The sequence below is a fragment of the Orycteropus afer genome, unplaced genomic scaffold, assembly GCF_000298275.1.
Source record: "Orycteropus afer afer isolate SDZICR_OR568_19922 unplaced genomic scaffold, OryAfe1.0 scaffold00021, whole genome shotgun sequence".
Taxonomy (NCBI): domain Eukaryota; kingdom Metazoa; phylum Chordata; class Mammalia; order Tubulidentata; family Orycteropodidae; genus Orycteropus; species Orycteropus afer.
In genome coordinates, this window is record NW_006921608.1 from 3,882,694 (window position 1) to 3,891,139 (window position 8,446).

At 40.8% G+C, this 8,446-nt stretch overlaps 1 pseudogene; it reads right to left on the reverse strand.

Annotated features, from left to right (window-relative positions):
* Positions 1–6,817: 6,817 nt before the first annotated feature.
* LOC122152226 lies at positions 6,818–7,310 on the reverse strand (annotated as a pseudogene).
* Between the last annotated feature and the right edge of the window lie 1,136 nt (positions 7,311–8,446).

The window sequence follows — 8,446 nt, forward strand, 5'->3', positions numbered from 1 at the left end:
AGAGCAAATCAGTTTTCCTTTCAATAATTCATACACATTTTGTCTCATCCCATTGATTGTAATATCACTCATGCCACTTCCTCCCTGTTTCCCATTTCCATTCATTCTTCCTTCCTATCCCTTCCTGCCATTTAAACTTTGTCCCTGGACAAATACTGCCCTTTTGATCTCAAATGGTTGATTGTTCTAAGGGATATATATCTGCCTGGTATTGTTGTTCACTTTATAGGCCTGTCTATTGTTTGGCTGAAAGTTGAGATGTGGAGGTTGAGTTCAGTCCCAGGCTTGAAGGGTGACTAAGGGCCATAGTCTTGAGGGCGCCACCAGTCTCTGTCTGACAAGTAAGCCTGGTCAGTTTTGTGATTGAGTTTTGTTCTACATTTTTCTCCCACATTACCCAGGACCTTCTGATGTGATCCCTTTCAGAGTAGTCAGTGGTGGTAGCTGGGCACCATCTAGTTCTTCTGGTCTCAGGGTTGGGTTTGATGTAGTTCATTAGTCCTTTAGCCTAATAATTTCCTGTGTCTTTGATTTTTTTCTCACTCTCCTTTGCTCTGAACAGGGAGAGACCAAGAGTTGCACCTTTAATGGGTGCTCACAAGTTTTTAACACCACAGTCACTACTCATCAAACTAAGATGTAGAACATTTTCTTTATGGACTATCTTGTGCCAATTGACTTTGATCACCCTCCAAAACTGGTTCTTAGCCCCTAGCGACTGATTCCTTTGAAGTATTTGGTTTTGGCTAAGAAGTTTTCATATATTTGCTCCCTGTATTAGATGGTATTTTTCTGTACACCATCACAACTTACAATTATATCTTTGAGAGGAACGTGTAACATAGCAGTTAAGAATACAAGTTCTGGAGCCTGACCAACTGGGTTTAAGTTCTAGCTTTGCCACTTACAGGCTGTATAAACTGGGTCATTACTTAACTTCTTTGTGCTTCATTTTCTTTATGCATAAAATGAGGCTAATAATAGTCATGATTTTGTGGTATTAGCAGGACTGAATGAGAGAAAACATATACCTACTTTGCACATTTCCCTAGAACATAGTAAATGCTCAAATTCTTATCTATTTTATATTTGTGTTTAATTATTGAATTTTTTTTTTGTCTTAGGCTGTGTTCTATAGAGGAAAAAAACAGTGAAATATACATATAAGTATATATAGAAAGATTTGCTTCAAGGAAATGCTCATGTAATTGTGAAGGCTGGTAAATGCCAAACCTGTGGGTCAGGGGAAAGGCTGGAGGGTTCTTCTGACTCATGCTTTTTCAGGGGATGACAAACTCCAAATCTGCAGGTCAGGCAGCAGGTTAATGGTTTATGGAGTTGTGGGAGCTGACATATTCAAAATCGACAGGACAGGCAATTGGAGGTCAGAGGAGGATGAGGCAAATGCAGGATTGAGAGAGACCAATCTTTGTCAGAACATTCATTACAACACGAATACAGGCCACACCCCAAAGGAAACTCTTCTTCCAACTGATTGGCTGCTCACATGAGATCACAAAATGGCAGGTGATACACAGTTTCTGCCAAAACACTGAGAAGTACAGCCTTGCCAAGTTTACATATAACATTGATAATCATCAGATTTATCTTTCTCATTAAATTATAAACTGCATGTGGGTAGAGTTTATGTCCGTGAATTGTTGCACCTGACAGATAATAGATACACCAAAATGATTTATTGAATGAATGAATGAATGAATGAATAGTATGGTAATTTGAAAGAAACTCTGGTGGTGCAGTGGTTAAGACATTTTCCTGCTAGCCAAAAGGTTGGTGGTTCAAATCCAATAGCCACTCCACAGGAGAAAGATGAGGCAGTATGCTTCCATAAAGATTTATAGCCTTGGAAACCCTATGAGGCAGTTCTACTCTCTTCTATAGGGTCACTATGAGTTGGAATTGACTTGATGGGAGTGTTTTTGTGTGTGTGTGTGTGTGTGGGGTGTTATGGTAATTGGAAAGAATTTAAATTTAATATATTTGACTACACTAATATTTTTATTATTTTAATTGTTGTTGTGTGCTGTCAAATTGATTCCAAGTCGTTGTGACCCCATGTGACAGAGTAGAAGTGCCCTGTGTGATTTTCTTGCCTGTAATCTTTACAGAAGCAGATCTCCAGGTCTTTCTCTCAAAGAGCTGCTGAGTGGGTTTGAACTGTCAACCTTGTGATTAGCAGCCAAGCATTTAATCATTGGACCACCAGGGCTCCTTATTATTTTTAATCCTCTTATATTCACATATAGCATACCCCCAGAAATAATACACGCATGCATATGACATATACAGCATGCGTAGGAAGCCAACACATGAATCAGTTGCATGGTTTGCAAAAAAACATATAATGTACATTATTTGTGTAAATTGTTGTTGTTGTTGTTATGTGCTGTCAAGTCAGACCCGAGTCATAGCGACCCCTCCTTGGGTTTCCGAGGTGGTATCACTATGAAAGTAGATTGCCCAACCTTCCTTCCGATTTGTGTAAAATACGATGTTTTAATTAAGTCTTAGAATTAGTGATTTTTATTGTCTGATCTCATGTTCAAAGAAAATTTATGTAACTCTGAAAATAAGTTTTCTTGGAAATCTTGCATTAATTTCAAAACTATAAAAATGTGAATAGATAGTTTTTTGATGCAGTTAGAAAAGCAGCTGTTTTATGGTGATTTTAGTCTGGATTTTTCTCTATAATTTTTATTTTAGAGAGGTGGGATCAAGAATATTTTACTCATTCAGTTGTCTTTTTATAATCAATATTTTCAAACCATCCTATAGAACAACTAAACAAAATTTAGTTTTGGCAAAAGATTACTTTGACAAGAATCTTAATTCATTGAGTGGTAACCATGGCACGGGTTTGATGCTTATACCTCTAATATTGAATTTGTCACGAAAGCATACACATTTTCACAATGTTAATTTATTTGAACTTATTTACACATAGTCACTGTTGTGACAGTTGTGTCAAACTGTTTTTCCATTAAAGAGAATGCAATGAAAATTTTGGATTTACCCAAAAGAGTAAAAGGTACCTATTTATAAAATGCAATATCTATCTATCTATCTATATATTTAATTCTCACATAAAAGAAAAAGTAGCATTTTACTGGGCCCAGTCTCTTCTTCTATTCAATCTAAATGGAAACAGTGAGTCCTGGATTATGATGCAGACCCACATGCCAATTCTTAATGAACGTTCAACTTACGTTCTCATTCTGTTGTTCTTCTAAGTAGTTATTTTCACATTAAGTTAAGCTTTATTTTTCTATATGATGTATATCACTTTTAAGATAAACCACATGAAATTTGAAGCAGTATCACATTGACAATTTACATTACATCACAAACTGAATTTTATGCCAAATCTGATCTATACAGGCTGTAACTCTGTTCAGCCAGTATTTGGTCTAGTTTGAATTTAATATCCAACTGGCCTAAATCTGACAGACTTAATTTTATTAATTCAAGGAGGCTTGCTCTGTTTTCCATACGTGCCAGGAATGATTGTGGTTCATTGAGAAGACTGAAGAGAAGATTGCTGAATAAACCTTTATTAAAGTATTAAAATGAAGGGCCATAAGTGACAGGAAGTGATACATTAAGTGTTACAGATTTTGTATTGATAAAAGTATCTAATGAAAACATTTTTATACTCTTCAAGATAGTTTTGTTTAAACAGCAGGGTGTAATTATAAGAAAGTATGCTGCTTTCATTTGTATTTAATACTGTGAAGAAATCATGGATTGGTTTGCATTATCTGAATATCTTACATATGGCAATTCACAAATTAATTACATAATGGCTGGGCTATCAATTTGGTTTTAATTTTATGGGTCTTATCTCCAGATAGGTCTATTTTAACACCCAGAGATAGCTCTTTAAAATACAAATCTCATTTGCTTAGTGATTTTAAAAATAGTTTTACTGGCCTACTATCTACCCACCACCAGTCTCTCAGTTTGTCGTACGGTGGTGGCTTCTGTGTTGCTATAATACAGGAAGGTATGCCACCAGTGTTTCAGATATCAAAGGGTCATCCATGGTGGGCAGGCTTCAGAGGAGATTCCAGAATAAGATGGATAAAGCGAGAGGCCTGATGATCTCTTTCAAAAAGTAGTGAATGAAAACCTTATGGATCACAATAGAACATTATTCAACTCACTTGCTTTGAGCATGCCATCAGAAGGGATCAATTGCTAGAGAAGGGCATCATGGTTGGCAAAATGAAGGTGAGGGACACCACGGGTGAGATGGATTGGCACAGCAGCTGCAATAATGGGTTTGAGCATTGTGAGGATGATGCAGGACTGAGTCCCATTTCCTTCCATTATACATAGGGTTGCCGTGAGTCAGTGTCCACTCAGCAGCAGCTAAAAGCAACAATATCTACTAAACACTGTACAAAGTGCCGAGGGTAAGGTAGAAAGTAAAAAGACAGCCCGTGCCATTATAGACCTTACACTTTAGCAGAGAAGACAGATGTCAGTAAGTAATTTAAGCAAAGTGCAACAGATGCTGTGAGCTAGGAAAGGATGCACTAAGGGCATGACTTGGAAGAGGCACTATTCTGTAGCAGGAGTTGGGGGATGCATTTAGAAATGATATGCAGACCAAGGATTGCACAGTGGGTTGCAGTACCCTGGTGAAGAGTGGGGGATTGTGGTCTTGGCAGAGGAGAACATGATAAAGCCTGAGAAGCCAGAGAGAATGCAGCATGATGATAAAGGCTTATACTTTTGGGTGCTTAATATATGCCAGGTGCTGTCCTGGCCATTTTCCATGTAACCCCTGAAACTATGCTGTGACATTGTTACTGTCATTATGCCCATTTCATAGATGTGGAGACTGAGGCACAGGTGATTGAGCCACTTGCTTAAGGCCACCCAGACAGTCAGGCTTTGGAGTATGATCATTTTCATCATTACACTATACTCCTTCTCTAACAAAATCCAGGCTCCTAAAGGGAACCATCTGAACATGTCTTTGAAATCTAGACATGTTTATGTCCCAGTGTGGACATTTTGAATCTCTAGTGGTAAAATCTGCAAAATACTACAGCAGTATCTAAAGCTATAGGATTACGTTCAACCTCAAACTACTATTGTCTCTGCTTTGTGTGTTTGAGGTTGAAATAAAGATGCAAATATAGGCACAATTTCTTCCCCAGGTAATAAAGAGAACTACGGGAATTCAGGATCTCTGGTAGCATAGTGCCTAAGACACTTGATTGCTTACCAGAGGGCTGGTGGTTCAAACCCACCAACCACTCCTCGGAAGGAAGGTTGGGCAATCTACTTCTGTAGTGACACTGCCTTGGAAACCCAAGGAGGGGTCGCTATGAGTTAGGACTGACTTGACGGCACTTAACAACAACAACAACAACAACAACCAGGGAAATTCAAGGAGCTCTGGTAGTGTAGTCCCTAAGGCACTTGACTGTTAATCAGAAGGCTAGAGGTTCAAACCCAGCAGCCACTCCTCAGACGGGAGGTTGAGCAATCTACTTCCATAGATTTATTGCCTTGGAAACCCAAGAAGGGGTCGCTATGAGTCGGGTCCGACTCGATAGCACATAACAACGTCAACAACAACAACAGGGAAATTCAAGCTAAATATCTCCTTAAAAATTTTAATGAAAAAAGTTGTCCCTAGAGGCAGTCAGGTCTGATGGATAGACTGCAGAAGGCTGGAAGTTCAAACCCACCAGCCACTCCACAGAATGAAGCTGAGGTAGTCTACTTCTGTAAAGATTTACCAACTTGGAAATCCAATAGAGTTCACTATGAGTTGGAATCAACTCGTTAGCAGTGGGTTTGGTTTTGGTTTTATAATAATATGAAGGAGCCATGGTGACACAACAGTAAAGTGCTTAGCTGTCAACCAATAAGTTGGCGCTTCAAACCCGCACAGCAGCTCCCTCAGAGAAAGACCTGGGCATCTGCTCTTATAAAGAATACAGGCTGCTGCCCCCTGTGGAGCGGTTCTAGCCTGCCACAAGAGGCCACCGAGGTCACCGGGCATCAAAGTTGACCTGATGGCCCCTAACATCATAACACATGGTTATAAATCATAAAACAAGGGTAGAATGTTTTTCAAAATGACCAACATACTATTACCAATATGCTGTATTAGGGAATTATTATTTATTTTTTTATCACTTATACATATATTCATGTTTAAGTGATATCAACTGAAATGAAGTATAAGTACACAGACAAAAAAGTAAAGAATTTTGGATATATTTGTTTTCTGGAAAAGTATGCCTCTACGATTCTTCTCATTAACGACATCAACAACTATGTAGCTCTGAGGGGATATCTATGCTCCAGTTTGTTGTTGAGACACAGATGTAACTGTGGTTGCTAACGGTGCAGCTTTATGGAATTTGTATGCACATAGGCTACCTTTCCCTTTTTTTTTTTTGGTAAATATCAGCTATCATTATCGTCCCCGTTATCCTCAAGTTCCTCCAGCAGAACCGCTACTCATCTTTCAAAACCTCACTTGGTTTCACTGCCTCTCCTGCAGATTGAGCTCTCAGACTCAGAGCTGGGACTTGGCATTCAGTTGACAGACCTGTGAACTGTGGCCCCCAGCACAGCCAGGCCTTGCTCAAGGTCCCTCATCATCCAGGTGTCTTCTTCCTTGGCCTGTCCAGCTCCCAGTGCCTAGTCTCAGGCCCTGTCAATATGGCTGACAAGCATGCAGTCGCAGGCAGGCTGCATCTGCAGTTCAGATCCATCACCAGCCCATATGACATTGGACATAGGACAATTTTACCATGCACACCAACACCTAATGTTGCTGGTCTACACCCAGGCAGTTCATGCCACCTGCACAAAGGCCACCTTCCCTGACACTGTCTGCCTTGCATCCAGTCTTGCAGATATACTATTGGATGAGGTCCCCACTGTCTGCAGGGACCTGACCCAGCACCCTTTACCTTACACCCACTCATGTCCACGTCAGTCCTGCAGTCTCTCACCCAGCCGTTGACCACATCCCACACTGCTAGCTCACCCCAGTGACTGGCTGGTACTGTCTTGCTCAGTATGCAGCAACTATGGTTGGCTGGGGTGTCTGCGGGCTCCCAATAGGTCCAGCCTCGAGCATGAAGAGCAGAAGGGGCCCCATGGGGGGCCCTTGGGACAGGGCTACTTGAGGAGACAGAAGGTAAGACTGGGGCCAGAAATAGAGGCAGTGGTGTTGGTGGAGGACAGGACTATGATGGGATACTGGGGAGGAAGGAGATGAGAATGAAGAGGGACTCTGAGGGATAAGGGAGCATCTTGTTAGTAAGTCCTTCAACTCGGAGATCCTGTGCTTGGGGCCCCCAGGCTCCAGGGGGCCCTGTTGGGCATAACTGGCCCCTTCCTCCCTGACGTTTCAGAAGAGGGAGGGGCCAGTCACCTGGGAGGGCCTCCCCAGCTTCCCAGTGACCCCTGCTTGCTGTCTGCGCAGTTGCAGGTGTCCGCTCTGGATAAGGCTACCTGTAGACAAAGACATTATGAAACAGCTGTGCATGAGTCAGGTGTTGGTGTAATAGAGCCCCATAGAAAACAAAAACACAAATCTCAGCCATTTTATGAACACTCAGTTTCAGTTAAAGTATCTGATGTTGTCTTAAAGAGGAAATCTAGAGAGTGACTGTGACTAAGAAAGTTTGCTTTAGACATTTTCTATAAATTATGCGGTAGGCAGAATGAAGCTAAGAAAAATGGAACGCAAAGAATAAGATATTGATATGTATTTTCAGCATAGTCCAGGGAAAAAGCTGTCCGACCACAGGCAAAATGTCTATCCCCCTGGCAATCATATCTTGATGATGGAGGTGATGCATAAGACTACAATGATGTGACAAATGTGATTAGACGTGCTTGATATGCTTATAAGGAGCTCTGGTGGCATAGTAGATAAGGTATTTGAAGGTCAGTAGTTCAAATGCACCAGCCGTTCCAGGGAAGGAAGATGGGGCAATCTACTTCTGTAAAGATTTACAGCCTTGGGAACCCGGTGGGGGTTGCTATGAGTCAGATTTGACTAGATGGCAGGGAGGATTTTTTTTCCTCCCCTCAGTTTGATATGCTTATAAATGACCTCCACATTGTACTGACTTTCCACATCAATTTTTTTATTGACATAAACTGGGCTGGTCAAGTGTCCTTGATGCTGCAGACCTGACCATGGAGTTTCTCCCTGGCGTCTACACTAAGATGTTCCACAGGCACTTCCAACTCAGCATTCATCACCTTGATCATTCATTAATGGCTCACAGAATTTGCTCTTCTTTCTGTCTTTTCAAACTTTGTTACGATGCCACCATCTTCCTCTCAAGCTTGGAACTTATCCTATGATCATTTTTTCTTCACCACCTTCTTTTCCTATTATAAATTTCTCTCTTTCTTTTTTTTATTGACTCATCTT